The sequence below is a fragment of the Gossypium raimondii genome, chromosome 4 (genome assembly GCF_025698545.1).
Source record: "Gossypium raimondii isolate GPD5lz chromosome 4, ASM2569854v1, whole genome shotgun sequence".
Taxonomy (NCBI): domain Eukaryota; kingdom Viridiplantae; phylum Streptophyta; class Magnoliopsida; order Malvales; family Malvaceae; genus Gossypium; species Gossypium raimondii.
In genome coordinates, this window is record NC_068568.1 from 6,819,102 (window position 1) to 6,836,022 (window position 16,921).

At 31.8% G+C, this 16,921-nt stretch overlaps 1 long non-coding RNA gene across 2 annotated transcripts; it reads right to left on the reverse strand.

Annotated features, from left to right (window-relative positions):
* Positions 1-3,082: 3,082 nt before the first annotated feature.
* On the reverse strand, positions 3,083-14,143 carry LOC128040369 (uncharacterized). Of its 2 annotated transcripts, XR_008194994.1 has the most exons (3): positions 13,956-14,143; positions 13,760-13,836; positions 3,083-3,203 (listed from the first exon to the last, which is right to left on the reverse strand). It is a non-coding gene; the product is annotated as an uncharacterized LOC128040369 (long non-coding RNA). The 2 variants fall into 2 exon arrangements; XR_008194993.1 differs by lacking the exon at positions 3,083-3,203 and having other exon boundaries at positions 13,605-13,836.
* Between the last annotated feature and the right edge of the window lie 2,778 nt (positions 14,144-16,921).

Genomic DNA, 16,921 nt, shown 5'->3' on the forward strand with positions numbered 1-16,921 from the left:
CATTTAACCAATAAATTAACTACCTATTAGGTTATATAGGAAACCTTATTTACTTCATATTTATATAATCATGCCATACACATATCACATATTTTAACAAGCCAAATATGTTCATACACATAATTCTTTATTTACCATTTAGCACCAAACCTTTATAGTAAATATATATACAAATACATTATAAGCTATAGATACTGTAACATAAATCCAATACTTGTCCATCTAATATCAAATTATTCAAACCAAAACACCTATTCATCCTCACTCACAAGGTATGCATTTTCAAATAATTTAATTACAAAGCGAATGACCTTAACACATTCATTACTCATACCTAATTTACTTAAGTTAAATCATATCAAATCACCATAGCAAAACATACTAAGCTTATCATACATACATATATATAACACATAACCAAAATCACTTAAACTTAACATTATTTATCTTACTAAAATTCATCAAACATACCTCATCTACCTTATTGTCGAAACACATGAACAAAACATCACCATATATATATGCCATACCATGTGATTACTATCCATATAAGATTAAACCATGACCAAAATAAAGCCATAATTAAACCAAAACCAAACACAAGCCAGGAAAATTAAGCCATTTTCAGATGGCTTTTATACAAACACTTTCGAATTAAACTAACTCCAAAGCTAGCCTATACATGCCATAGTTTTCAAAGAAAAATTTTAGCTTATAAAATACTGAGATTAGTCGATAGTGTGATAGACTTTGCTGATGATTCCTGAGCTCGTAACTTGACTTATTACTATAAAATCTCTAAAACAAAGGTAAACAAGAACACACCCAGTAAGCTATTTGAGCTTAGTAAGTCATAAGCAAAAGAATCATGAATTCATATACACAATTTATTCTCATATTTTTTTTTATAATTTTAATATCAAATCATGTATACTTTGTACCAACTTTCTTTTGATCAAATACTCATTTATGTATATTAACATATTTTGTCTTCACCTTATGCAATATATTAACATCACAAGGTCGAATTTGTATATAATCACATAAACTTGCACATAATTCACATTAACATGTATCATTATATCAATAATTCAATCATTCAACTTACCTTACTTTCATAACTTAGTATATGTACATACCTGAACCTTTTTATTTGATTTCAAATTTGATCTTCACTTAACATTGCTCGTTGAACCGTTCGGAATTAAAAAGGATACGCAGATAGTCGGAAGGCTCATACAATGCCAACGTTCCGGACGTGGTCTTACATGTAATCACATATCAATGTCATTGTCCCAAACAAGGTCTTACATGTAAATACAAGTCGATGCCAACGTCCCAGATGTGGTCTTACACGAAAACACATATCGGAATCCTATGTCATGACATATGTATCCTAACTATTCATAGGGTTCGTATGGGGCTTTCGGACAATGTATCTCGATCGAATCGAACACGAAATAAAACTTCCTGGCTTATCACATTCGGCCAATACACATATATATCCACAAAATTCAATTCAACAAATAACATTTATACATTTGCAAATTTAACAACATTTATATGCTTATGGACTTACCTCGGATATCGATGGACGGAATAATTGACTATTCGTTTATTTTTGTTTTTCCCCGATCCAGTTCCGTTTTCTTTGGTTCTTGATCTAAACATATTCAAATTCAACCCTTTTATTCATCAAATCATTCAATTTAATCCAAAAACACATAAATGGGAAAATTACCATTTTGCCCTTGACATTTTATACTTTTTACAATTTAGTCCCTATTACATAAAACTCAAAATACACAAAATTTTCATATATCATGCTAGGGACGAATATTCATAGGCTCTATACAAGTCCATATATTTTATTTTTTCACATTTTAGTCCCCAAAATATTATTTTTACAATTTAACCCTAATTACTCAAATTCACCAAAAATCTAATGACAAAACATATTAATCTAACACATATATTTCATAATTCATCAACTATCATCATAAAACTCATAAACTCATCAATGGCATATTTCAAAATCTTCATAAAAATCAAAAATTCAAACATGGGTCTTGAAGTATTCGAAGCAACGATTACAAAAACGTAAAAATTATCAAAAACCGAACAAAAACTAACCTTAAATCAAGCTTCAAAGATGGCCGAATAACTAGGTTTTTCTTCTTTTCGTTTCTTTTCTTTTCTTTAGTTTTGGTTAGTAGATAAAGAAATAAAAGATGATAATGGCTTTTATTTGTTTTATTATACCATTATAATATAATATATATTATAACATTTATAAATAATATAAAAACCATATATTATAAACATAATGTTGTCCACTATCTTTTCAATGGTCAAATTGCAACATAAAACCTCCATATTAAAAGAACAACCACTATTCAACCCTTTTAGAAATAACCACTCAATTTTCATTTTACGCGATTTAATCCTTTTATTTAATCGGACACTCAAACGATGAAATTAAAGCACGAAATTTTCACACAGGTAAATTCACACATAATAAACACAAAAACTAATTTTAAAATATTTTTTAACTCGAATTTGTGGTCCCGAAACCACCGTTTCGATTAGGGTCAAAATCGGGCTGTTACAATGTCACCTGGCTGTGTGTCACACATGGCCGTGTCACCTGGCTATGAGTCATACATGGTTGAGACACACTCTCGTGTCTCTGCCCGTATGGATGAAAATAGGTCATTTCCCAAGCCACATTTCTCACCTAATTTGACACCAACCTAACTCAACATTTTTGCACATCAACAAGCCATAACAAGGCATTCAAAACAAGCCAAAATCAAGTCTTAAACATGAAATATAACCACATACAACCAATATGCCTTTAGGCACCTCAAATGACAAACTTAAAGACATGTCAACCAAGTATCCCAACTTACCTAAATGACCAAATTCATATTTGCATATTCAAACCATATTTTACTTTCTTTCATTCTACCATATCAATCACACATCAAACATGATATGGTCACTTATATACACTTCAAAATATACCAAACACAAGCCATATAAATGGTTGATCTTAACAAAACATTTATATGCCAACATTGGCCAAAATAACCTATACATGCCATTATAACCGGAATTAATTTACTCAAAGTACCAAAAAGACTGTTGGATAGTGTGAAATAGCTCCGACCAGCTTACAACCCGAACAAGCTTCTGAATTACTATAAAACATATATAATAACACAGAGTAAGCATTTAAGCTTTGTAAGTTCGTATAACATGAAATTTAACTTACCATATATCCATAAAATAATTAAGTAAACATAGCATATCTCAACCAATTTGGCTAAAAGCCTAAACACATGATCACCCACATATTAGCTATGAAAATCACATATAAGATCCAACACACATGGTTGAATTCATCAAATAATCATATTTCATGTATTTCATGTAAACACCAGTAATAGTTCATATCAAACTCATATAATCTCATAACAGAACTGTGCCCGTTGAACTATTTAGAATATCGTTGGATACACGGGTAGTACACATGAAATGTACTGAACTGTAATTCGTCAATTCATGTACATGTATACTCATACGAGCTGTAAACAGTAAGCTCCTCCGAGCTGAATAACAGGAAGCTCATGTGAGCTGAACAATGGAAAGCTCATGCGAGCTGAACAATGGGAAGCTCATGCGAGCTGAGTATCAGGAAGCTCATAAGAGTTGAAATTGGTGACCCTAATGAAATGTCATTTGTATCCTATGGATTCCTAAGGTTCAAACGGGGTTAGTAATTGTCGAATTTACAACCGGTATTTATTCATGGCAATTATACAATTCACAAACAATAATTAAATTTAACACATATAAATGTACAATTTAATTTCACGAACTTACCTCGATAAGTGTACGTAGATACGGAAGCAACTAATCTGATATTTTCTCTTTACCTTGATCTAACTCTGTACGAGGTTTGACAGGATCTATACGAATGAATTTAACTCATTTAAATATAATTCTCATTCAATTTAATCCAACATGGTATTTTGGCAAAATTACTATTTTGCCCTATACTTTTAATTCCTTTGTAATTTAGTCCCTAGGCTCGAAAAAATGAAATTCATACAATTTAATCCTTACTCAAGCCTAGCCGATTTTATACATATTAATAGTATCCCATATATTTCACAAAATTCATAAATTGTACTATCAATTTATCATCTTTTCAATTAAATCCCTAATTGATAATTTCATCAAAATTCTCTTTACAAAGGTTGTTTACCTAACAACAACCATTCATTTTCTATCATCAAACTTCAAAATTCAAGCATATTCATTAATGGAAAAACCCTAATACTTTAACAGTTTTGCAAATTAATCCCTGAACTAGCTAGATTAAGCTACTACGATCCTATAAATATAGAAATCATAAAAAACTGGACAAAGATTCATACCTACTAGAGAAAAATAAGCTTGCCTAAATTTTTAAGCTTCCATGGCTAGGTTTTTTTTTTTTTGGCGGATGATGATGAGAATAGATGATAATAGTTTATTTAATTAATTTATTATAACTTCAATCACAAATTTCCAAAATTAACCTTAATATTTCATTAAATTTCCAATGATGACTATTCATACTTATCCACTAACCACTTTAATGGCCTATTTACTATATAAGGACCTAAAATTTAAAATTCTATAGTTATTTAATACTTTTAGCTATTAGAACTCAACATTTGCACTTAATGCAATTTAGTCCTTTTTATCAAATTAGGCATGTAAGCGGTAAAATTTCTTAACGAAATTTTTATACGATATCTCTAACATATTGTAGACCATAAAATAATATTAAACTAATTTTTTTAACTTCGGATTTGTGGTCCCGAAACCACTATTCTGATTTCACTAAAAATGAGCTGTTACAACTGCTGGTATGCGCGATTCATAGTGTTAATCGGGAGCTTAGGATTAACCTAAACCCCTATCTTAAGTTTGGAGAATAAGTCTTTCCTATACTTTTTGCCTTGACGAAAATTCATGCTTAAGATGTGTTGTGATATAATATGCTAATGCAACAATTATTATGTAAAAATACATTAGTATGATATGTGATTTGTTGATATTATATGCACACATATGAAGTCTAATATATGATCTCTCAATGAGCACTATTGTGGCACTTGAAGTGCAATGAAATCTGTATATGTTAAGCATGCATTGTGAATGAGATTATGTGTATTAAAACATTAAGTAAATATGTGCAATTATGGATATTTTGGCCTTGTAATATCTTGAAACCATTGAATATGGTTGGCATGCCATAGGATTGTGAGTACTGTAAACTTTAATTTATATAGAGTTTTTATAGTTGTTTTTGGCACCTTTTTACTTAAAAATAATATTAATTCCAAGTAATTGATCACTAATTGAGAGAATTTTGTTTATATTTCAATAATAGGAATGATTTAATGAAGAATGTAATTTTATGTTATTTTGCATTAAATTTGTGCATAATTTAATTATTTTATGCTACATATTAATCTTGATATTATTTAATGCAATTGGACCAAGGAAATTATGCATGATTTGTTTATAAAATAAAGTTACATGGACATGCCCAAATTCACTCTATGTGGACGGAAAACACATGCAAAATGAGTCATGAAGAAGTTGATTTGATCCAATTAAAGATGGATCAATTGATGGACAAGTATGGTAAATAATTGGTTCACCAAACCATTCAAACAAGGGAGAACAAGTCCAATTCGGCAAAGCATTTGTGAGCATCCCAAAAATCAATTTTGGTGGATTTATTGGAGGTTCCTACACTTACAAATAAAAAAAAATAGCCCATAAGATTTGCCTTTGATACCGTCCACACCCTTGCTTAATTCAAGCATGATTTCATTCTTGAATCCAGTAACCAACAAACCACTTCCTTCCACAATGTGTGGCTGACCAAGCAAGTGAGTAATTTGGGGGATTCTACACACCATTTTTAGTAAACTCAGCTACCAACCTTCACTATAAATACCCACTCCTATGCCTCATATCCATCATCTTCCATCTCTCAAACATCATTCATCCCTCATTCAACAGTCATTCTTCATTTCTCATTCTTTCCTCTCATCATATTTTCTCTCCCTTTCATGCATAGCCATCCCTATTTTCCCTCACCATTAGCTATCAAATATTTGATAAAATACTCTCTTGGTCGGCCACCTTGAGGAGCACTTTGCTAAGAGGCAAACAAGAGGATTCGATTAAGCCACTACAATTGATTCCCAGAGAACTGTCGAACCATTTAGAGTTTATTCTTCCCTATCTTTATTTTATTTTGGATATTAATCATGTTCGTAATTTGTTTTGTTATTTTTTCATCAACAATGGTAACTTAATTTTTTTTAGTTAGAATAATTGCATCAATTAAATAAAGTTCATTTAAATCATGTTTATGATGTTCTATGCCTCAGTTGTTCATGCTTTCAATTAAAATCATGCATGTATTTCATTCATGAAAATGTGATTGAATGCATTAGAATTAGTTGATCAATCCTAACCAGATGGCGGTTAATGGACGCAGTAATTGAAAGGTGCATGCTTAATTTAGATCCTAACCCGATTAAATTAAAGGTTCGTAATAACTCGAAAGAGCTCTATTACATTGCATAGCTTTTAAATTTATGTGATTAAACTATTTCAAACCTAACTCGTCCCTGTTACTCCACATGAATTCTAATAAACCCTTAGTTAAATATAATCATGGTAGTATGCATGTTTTTCTAAGTGAAAAATTTTGAAAGGACATAAAATTGGTTTCAAGCTCATGAAAGATCAAGTTGCCATAGAATATTTTCCAAAACATTATTAAGCATGATATAAATGAATTAAGTTGAATGATGTGATTATTCTAGCCTATTCATGTTATTGATTGTTGAAGTTTGTGAATTTGCTGCTAAACTCAACCCATTCATTCCATTGCATACATTGCATTTAGGTTAATTTGCATTAGGGATCACTTTGTATCTAGCTTATTTAATTTAATTTCATCATCAATCACCTCAAAAAGATTGTGTTTTTCTTACCAAATTGTTAATATTAATTTTTTAATTAATTGATTAAAATACACAATCCCTATAGAGACGATAACTCTTTTACTTACTTATTACTTGATAACGATTGTGTACACTTGCACAAACCACGCATTACAAGTACTCATCTTTGTATTTTGTGATTTAGGCGTTGAGGCCATGAGACAAGTTAGAGAGATAAGAGAATATCAAACTAAGCTCCATTCATTGGGACACGCTAGTGTGTTGGAAAGTGTTTAGCTTAATGCTACCCTTTTGGGACATGTTAGACTCTTTGAGTCATTGGTGCGATGGAGATCCGTTTATCCAGTTTGTGGTGATTAAAACCATTTATATGTTTATATTCCAAAGTTGTCAAATTTATCATTATTTGAAATATATATAAGTTTTTTTTGTATGAGAATATATGTAAATGAATATGATAAACTCATGAGATAATGAAACACGTTTCTTTGATTTGATAGGAAAGGATCCAAATGTGCCTTAGCGCTCTTGTTTAACTTATGTTATTGTGTATGCTTAGTACTACTTTCGAACATTCACTAGCCTTGTTTGATCTTAAACTCTTTATCTAAATCCTACAGATAAATAATGCATTCAGTGAGTGTGAAGTGGCAAAGAAGTGATCCGCCTAAGGCATTGTGGTTAAGTATGTTTTGTGGCTTTGAACTCTAAGAATAAAGGCAATGTGGGATATTTTTGTTAGAATTAAATTTTCCTATGGCTACTAATGATTTTAAGTTTTGATTTGTGGGTTATTTGAATGTTAATAGATGATGTTTATTGGATTATAAGTTAGAAAACTGAAGCGTGAACGTTTTCGGAATACTCGATATAGGATTGGTTGAGTTAAGTATTATTTGTATATTAAGTAGGACCATTATTTGGAGCATAAAGTACATTTTAACTTATGAACTTTTAGCAAACTAGGTAGAAATATCAATACTCGGATCAAAGTATCGATACCTTGTCAAATGGAAAGTTTTTAAAAATCGACAGTAACCAAGTTTGGTATCAATACCCAAACACTAGTATCGATCCTCGTGATAAAAATATTGATACCTCTACAAGGAATAGATAAAACATTTTGAACCAAATTTTGCAAAGAGCTAAAATGGTATTGATACGTACTTTAGTATCAATACCTAACACATAAATAACCATACCTACTTGTTTAGTATCGATACTTACGCTGGGTTTCAATTTTTTTTCTGAATGGTTCTTATTTCTCGAATAAATCTATTTCTGTTATCACTTAAAAGTTTAATTAGTCATGATTTCATCTTTAACAGTATAGTTGTGATAAATGCATTTGTATAAGTTTCAAAATTTGTTGTAACATCCTATAACTCGAGTCCATCGACCGGACCGGGTGAGAGGTGTTACATAAAAGTCTAGTAAGCACTTATAATTAAACCCAATACATTTTGGGCCCAATTTGCCTCACATAAACATGTGAGAGGTGACAACCTTAAGAGAAATGAGAGGGTGTGCCCCCTTTCTAGTTAGACTAAAAGATTTTTTATTAAATAAATATTATTTGTGTTATTCTTATTTAACTAAGATTCTCCTATCTCTTCCTAAAAATAGATAGCATTGGTTGAACTATTAACTTAAGTTTTTTTTATACATAAGTTTCATATATTTCTATTTTCTAGGAATTACAATTTCTATCGATTTCTATGTGAGAGAATTACCTTCAGTATTAAATCGTTTCTTGTTCTGTGTTTGGTTTGTGTTGTTTGAGCACACACTTGACATAATTCAGGATAGAAGGATAACAAAGAAAGTCGTTCTATTAAAAACATTAACAATACGTATCCTTTTCGCACAAAGCAGAAGTACTTTTCAGGAAAAAAGTTTATTGCTGTAAATATTACAAACTAGTTCGGTTTTCAAAATTTTAAATTTCAGCCATGATTGGAAATCATTTTTTAAATCGGATTTTTCCAACATAAACATATTCAAGTTAAATAAAAAATCAAAGCTCAATTTATAACACTAACATGGGTTCAAAATACAAATAAATTTTACAAATTCCAAATTCAATCTAAGTATTTGTATACATGTCAAGATTTTAATACCAATGGCAACCAAAGCAAATGAATCACAACCTCAAGACTTGAATGGTGATGCAATGCTCCCAAGCTAGAATCCAAAACTTCTTGGGAAGTTCTTAACCTACTCATTTAAGCAACTAGCACTTGAGCTCAGTAAGTACACAAGGATAAACCTACTTTTCTTATACCTTATTAGTGTTAAGCCTTTCAGAAGTGATTATTATGGAGTTCACTAGTATCACATTTTAGTGTTACTAATAAATTCATTTCTTGTTACCAAATTATAGGGCTCAACTTACATATTAATAGTTTATTAGTCGAACACATTATGAAGTACAGATAAATGACTCTTATGTAGTGCTAGAATGGTTTTTTTTAATCAAGCATATGTCCACTTTTTATTAGAGTTCGTTTAACATATTTACACATAAGTTCTTTCCTTTTATAGCCAAATGTTTATAGGCTTCATTTAGGAGCTATACATTACACTTTTATTTCCTTTATTAGGAGAATAAGTACTTAGTCTTGTGTGGTTAAGTATTGTGTGATTGGGATTTTATAAATGCGGCTTGTAGATTTTGAATTCATTTTTTATATTTTTGATCAGTTCTTCGGGTAATGTTTTGAGAGCATTCTGGTTTGTTTCTTCATCTTTTGCTTCTTACGTTTAGTTTCAGACTCACACTGAGCTCGTGTAGTTCATCCCTTTAGTTTTCCCTTTCAGGTACTCTTGTAATCTAAAGCTGGACTCAACATACCGGAGGTCTTGGACAGTCGCATTTAAAAGTAAGTTAATTAGTCTTCTTTCAGTTCCTATTTTGATAAACTATTTTGAATTGTGTGAACTGTGGTTTAAGTTTGATTTCGAACTTTATAAATTTAAACCTTGGACTATTTTTGTAAAGTACCATTTTGACTAAACTTGGGAACCTATAGAATTATAACTCTAAACGTATTTGTCATAATCTGAAGTTTTCTATTTAATCCGAAAATAATTGAATGGTTTAGCTTGAATCAAGCTAAACCATGTTAAAATAAGACTTCGGCAACGTGTTTTTGTAAAAAAATTTCCAGATCATTTCGGTGATCAATTTAACCTCCAAGATTCGATCAAAACTTTTGGGTCAAGTTTTGGTGTGTTACATTTAGTGGTATCAAAGCCAAGTTTGCAAAAACTCGACCTGTGTTTTTACGTATCTGTGTGCGCACGTGGTTGTTTTGGAAAAAATTTTGAGAAACTTTACCACAGTAATTTGAAATGATTTGTGTTTAGGAAATGTTTTATGAAAATAAAATGCTTGAGACTCTGATGCTGGTCCAGGTGAAAATTCAAAACTGTAGGATTAAAAATGTAGAATTTTTTATTTATTTTATGTTCGTTTTCTGAAAATGAAGATATTCTAAGTTAGCCACAAGATGGATATGGATTTTGAAGGTAAGCAAGATCGTGAGGGTCAGTCTGGTGAGACTTTCGAGGAGTCATCTACTTCTCCGGGACGTGTACCTATTCAAGAGTCGGAAGTCAATGCGGTTCTGCCAGCTTCGGGTAGTTATAACTTGGAGGTTGGTACCAATGCGTTGACTCAAGTAGTGAGAGAGGTTCTAGAGAAAGTATTTGAAGGTAGCATAGAAAGATATAGAAAGATGGTTCAAGATAGGTGCGTAGATTGTAGGAAGAAAATAGATAGTAGTCCTTTGAGGTTGGAGCCTCGGTCTGCGAAGCGTCTGAGATCGCAATTGAGTTTTAGTAAAGGTATCGTCGAAGGTTCTAGTTGTAGTGGGAACGTGTCAGTTTGTGAGCATTGTAAGAAGCGCCATCTGGGCAAATGTTGGAAAAACTTAGGAGCATGTCTCAAATGCGGGTCCATAAAGCATCAGATTAGGGAGTGCCCTCATCGGCATTGAGTTAGGTGTGATTGTAAAATATTTTGACTTGGTGTGCTATTGTTTGTGAATAAATTGAATTTCTGAATATGACATAGTATTTATGTGTGTTAGACAAATGATTTGATCTGCTTCAGTGGTTAACTGTTCTAAGTAGGTGTATGGTATGGTAGTACGCTAAGGTTAGAGTGAACAGTGGGAGCGTAGTGGTGAGTTTTGTGATTAGACGTCTATTCTGTTAGTGGAAATTTCTGGGATGAAATTTCTATAAGGAGGGGTGAGTTGTAACACCCCAAAATTTAGAGTTAGAAGTTTTGAGATTTGTGTTTAAGGTCAGTGAGTAGGTTGAGCAATTGAGTTGATTTTTGCATTTTACTGTCAAAATGAGCCTGCTGGTTCAGTGGTTAGAAGTGTGTTAGTTTACCTTTGGGTTCTGGGTTCAAATCATCATCTGTGTTTGAGGAATTAATGTTATTTGAGTTTTGTTTTTAATTTTATATATATTTATTTATGTTATTTATTTTATTGTATTTTTATTTTTGGAAAAAAAGAAGTTTTTTCTAAAATTCTTTTGCACGTTCTCTTTCCCCATATCTTTTTGTTTCTTCTCTTTTTCCATGTTCTTGCCATTCTTTTTGGTTCTTCTCCTTTTCTCACTTTCGTTGTTGGCGAATTAATTACCGTCGTATTTTTGTTCTCCAAATGAATTCTGGGTTTTAGTATCAACATTGTTGGCTGATTGTCCTTGTGTGTTATGTTTGATTGGGTGCGAAATTAGGTAAGTTTTGTCTTTGGAATTAAATGAAGAATTACTTTGATTTTGTTTACATTACTAGATTGAATTCTAATAGTTTAGTTGTGTGTATAATTGAGGTTTTTGAATGGTTTGGTGGAGTGAATAGAGCAGTTCTCGGTGCTTGTTATCGCATTCTAAGGTGTGTGTTCTGAAACTATTCAATTTCGGTATCGAATTACTGTTGGATTCTATGGAATTTGCCAACTTCTTGTATGTTCCTGAAACTATTGATTTCAGGTATTGGATTGAATGCTATTCTATAAATTCTGTTATAGTTCTGAGTTACCAAGTGTTGGGGGCCGTTTTGATGTCAAAACCACGATTTTTAGCCTGTTCCGGTATGGTTTTGTGACCACACGAGTGGCTATACGAATTCTGAATTTGGTTGTTCGATTATTTGCATTTCAGATTCTATATGAGTGAAGTATAACTGCTCGCAAGATGTGTGTATTGTTTCTGCAAGTCAGTTAATAATTTTTTTGCATACAAGCATTTGCATTAAAATTTTGGGTTTCATTACGAAGAGAATGAAGTTTGATCTGTTCTATTTGGCAGTTTTAACTGCAACTCATCAGTATAGCGGTTTACCACATTACACTTTACTACACATATGTCAGCTTTGCTGCATATTATCATCTGAGTGGCCTAGTCCACATACATGGTGTGTAGGGTTGGATGGGCCTTTCGAGGTCTGAGCTTCTTATAGCTCATTTGTGGTGTAAACGGGGGACAGAGAGGCGTTTGGCTGGATAGCTGGGATTATTTTCTGATTTGTTGTATATCATTTGCATCTGTTTACATCTCATTTTTCTGAACGTTGGGGAGCATGTACTGTTTTGTATCCACTAAAGTACTTAGTCTTGTATGGTTAAGTATTGTGTGGTTGGGATTTTATAAACGCGGCTTGTAGATTTTGTATTTGTATTTTGTATTTCTGATCGGTTGGTCGGGTAATGTTTTGAGAGCATTCCGGTTTGTTTCTTCATCTTTTGCTTCTTACGTTTAGTTTCGGACTCACACTGAGCTCGTGTAGCTCACCCCCTTAGTTTTCCCTTTCAGGTACTCTCGTAATCTGAAACTGGACTCGACATACCAGAGGTCCTGGACAGTCGCACTTAAAGCAAGTTAATTAGTCTTCTTTCAGTTTCTATTTTGATAAACTGTTTTGAACTGTATGAACTGTGGTTTAAGTTTAATTTCGAACTTTGTAAAGTTAAACCTTGGACTATTTTTGTAAAGTACCATTTTGACTAAACTTTGGAAACTATAGAATTATAACTCTGAATGTATTTCTCGTAATTTGAATTTTTCTGTTTAATCCGAAAATAATTGAACGGTTTAGCTTGAATCAAGCTAAACCATGTTGAAATGAGACTTCAGCAACGTGTTTTGTAAAAAAAAATTTCCAGATCACTTTGATGATCAATGTAACCTTCGAGATTCGATCAAAGCTTTTGGGTTGGGTTTTGGTATGTTACATATTTATTATCTTATACGTAGTCAAGTTTTGAGAAGGGTCATTGTGACCTCATATACATGGTCATACCTCTATTGTATGTTATACACACATTATCACATATCAATTCTATCTAGTCTACAAGATGGTTATATTAAAAAAATAGTCATTAGAGTGATCATGGTGACATATTAATACATTGATTTCATTAATACCACACTTCATGCTTGTTCACTTATACCAAGTCACATTTATTGACCATTCCATGGCAGCAATGTTTTCATATCACTTTATTAGTTAATATGGCATATATGGCTAACGCTTACTAAGCCACAATTTTTCAAGCCATTTATTTCTAATACTTTAAGCTATGGAACTTACACATATCTATTTCATAATCAGTTTCATATTTAACACACAATTTTATCATTTTCCTAAACATATTAGTATAGGAGAAGTAAGAGTCTCCAAGGGTATTTACCTCTTAAATGCACTTATAATCAAAACCAATCCTCCAATCACTTGAACCCGTCCTCATCCTAACTTGAAATCCCATTTCTCATTTTTTTTCAAACACAAAAATATAACCAAATTTTAGCATATAAGCTTTTCAAGCTTTCTCATAGTAAACAAACTTAAATATCAAACTAAGAGTGATGAAAAACACCATTACTTACCTTAGTGAAGCTTTCTCTCTCTAGCTTCAACTTCTCTTACTAAACACATCCAAAACCTAGGTTTAAAATGGAGAGATTGATGGTGGAAATGAGTTTAGGAGATAATTTTCCAAGTGATTTTAGCAAGAACTCAAGGTTGGGATGTGGCAAAGAAAAGAAAAGAGAAAATTTTCTCTCTTCTTCCATGGGGTTCGACTAAGCAAGGTAGAAGATAGCATTTCTCCTTTTTTCCTTTCTTTTTATCCATTTAAAAATAATCCTAAGTCAAAGTCCAACTTAAACTTGTGGTCCACATTTAATCTCTTCATTTTATTCTCATCCAATGGTCCAAATTCATTCCATATATCAAATATCTTATCAAAATAATATTTCCAATACAAAACTCTTGAGAAATGACCAAAATGCCCCTAGGTGGTAAAATTACCATTACCCTTTTTGGCTTTTAGCACAATTTCTTGACATCGAATACGCACTTAACAAATAAAATTATCATAATTCAAATTCCATGTGTGGTGAAAACTACACTCACACCCTTTTCTCATTAAAAATGAGAAATTTATAATTTAGTCTCCGTACTTTCAAATCTTCTCCAATGTGGTCCAAAAGTGATTTTCATCACACCAATACCCATTCCAAATTATTCTCATACCAAATAATTGATAATAACTCACATTTTCTCTTTTTGGTCAAATTGTATTTTAGTCTTCCAACTTTCAAAATTATATAATTTGATCATTTATTCACATTTCTTTTCACTAATTTTCATCTCCAATATCAATTTAATTTGGTAAGAGCCCTCTATCTAGCTCATTATTTGAATTCTCTCAAAATTTCATTGTGTATGATCTTGGAATAGTACCATGTGTCATCCTAGAAATTTTGGAGAGTCACAAATTGGTTTATTGACCCGTTTGTTTTAGAGAAGCAAGAACCAATAATATCAATTAGACGAAATATTGATCTATTGATCATAAAGAATTAGAAGAAACTATTCTTGGATTATTATAATTTGTCTAAGATGAAAAAGATTAAATTCTCTAAATTCTATGTTCATAATTCAAAGTTGTTCTTAAAAAAGGTGGGCAATGCCTATTTGAAAGAAACTAAAGTTTTGATTGAAAAACCTACAAGCCTAGCTTAGTAAACATAAGCCCAATTAAAAGTTTTAATTAAAAAGAACAATGTAATTTAAATTTTTGACATTAGTAGAGCAGAGAAAATAGTTTAGAACATGTACAAAAATCAACAAGGATTCTAGTGATGCAAAAGGACAAAATATGTAAAAATGTCAGTGGAACTAAAAGACTAGTTTGGTTTAGCAAGTAACCAAGTTCGTAGATAAAATCTTTATGGCATTATCTTCCTTTTTGACCACATTGGTTTTATAACTTGATTCATCTAAGTGGGTTCATCTCCAAGAATCCGTAACATCAAGCTAGAGCATGATTCTTGTATCTTCCTATCTCATTCTTCCACATTTGAGCCCATTGGTACGTGCAAGTATTTATCATTATCACTAAGCTTTGCTACAACTTGAAGCTAATTGTATCGAACTTTTAATCCTCCAGCAGGATCATATCATCGATTATGTCGAACTTTTGATCTGCTATCAGGATTGTATCATATCAAAATCAATTTAGGGGATCTTATTGAATTGAATAAATTAATTTAGAATTATTCTCTCCAATGCTATGATTTCTTAGTTCCCACTTATAATGATTTAAAACATAAGGTTGCATGATTTTTACTTGGGATTTACGACTCCAACGAAGGAAAAAAAATCTAACTTTACAATATAAAATAAGAAGTAAGAACCAACTCTTCAAAATGAAAAAAAAAAGTAGATCCTAATTTATAAATAATAAATTCCCCTTATTAAGGATTTAAATCCATGTTCTTCAATATACAAAAGCTTAATGATTTGTTATGTCACATCTCAAAAATCGAGGTTAATAGAATCGGGTTTGTGAACCGAGAGAGAGGTCACGCCCTGATTTTTGAGATTATCTTTGCCTTTTTAGAAAATAAATGTTATAATATTTTAATAAGAATGAGTAATTGGCCTAATGGTTAATAATTAGAGTGGTATCTTTGAGACTCGAGTTTAATTCCCCTTGCTTAAAATTTTTTTTGAGGTCGTCTTTTCTCTTCGTTTTTTCCCCTTGTGTCATCTCTCTCTTCTCTTCCTTCTCTTGCTTTCTATTTTCTTTTCTTTCTTTTTGCCTCCTCCATTGTTGCCACCCAAGTCTAGCTTTCTTCTTATTTTTGTGTTATTCTTCCTCTTTCTTCTTTTAGTTATCATGGCTGCCATTTTTCATCATTGGTTTCTCTTCTCCTGATCTGATTTTGTTATTGCCAATATCAACAAACTACCACCCATTATTGATTTTCTTTTCTCCACCTTTTGTCGTACTTTGAGTTGGATGTGGCCATCTTTTTTCCCTTGCATTTGTTTCCCCTCTAAGCCTCCTTTCTATCGACTTTTTTCTTCTAATTTCACTGCTGGTTTTTGTGTTTTCTTACCCTAGCCCAAAACTCCTTGGCCCTCGTGGTGGTTATTCAGGTCATTACTTGTCTACCATTCATTATAGAGTTGAAACAAGTAAAGTGTAACTGTTGATTCTAGCAAGATCTAAAGTAGTGTCCCTTCTTTTATTTTTTTTTTGTTTTGACCGGTTGTGTTTAATGATTTAGTCGATCTTCTTATACTGATTTGTGACAAAAGAAGTTGTCTGTATCTCCATTGTTAGCCGAAACGAAGTAAGCAGGAATCCCAAATACGAATCTAAGTGGTCACTATATTTTACCTATTATGGTCGAACCCTATAGGGTTATTTTGGGCTAGTTATAACTTGTGTTATTCTTGGCAATGTACAGATCTAAATGAAATATAGTCAGATCTAAGTCCTAGGAGTTGTGGCGTTAAGTTAGGGCTTCATATTCACGTTAATCAGGTGCAGGTCTTC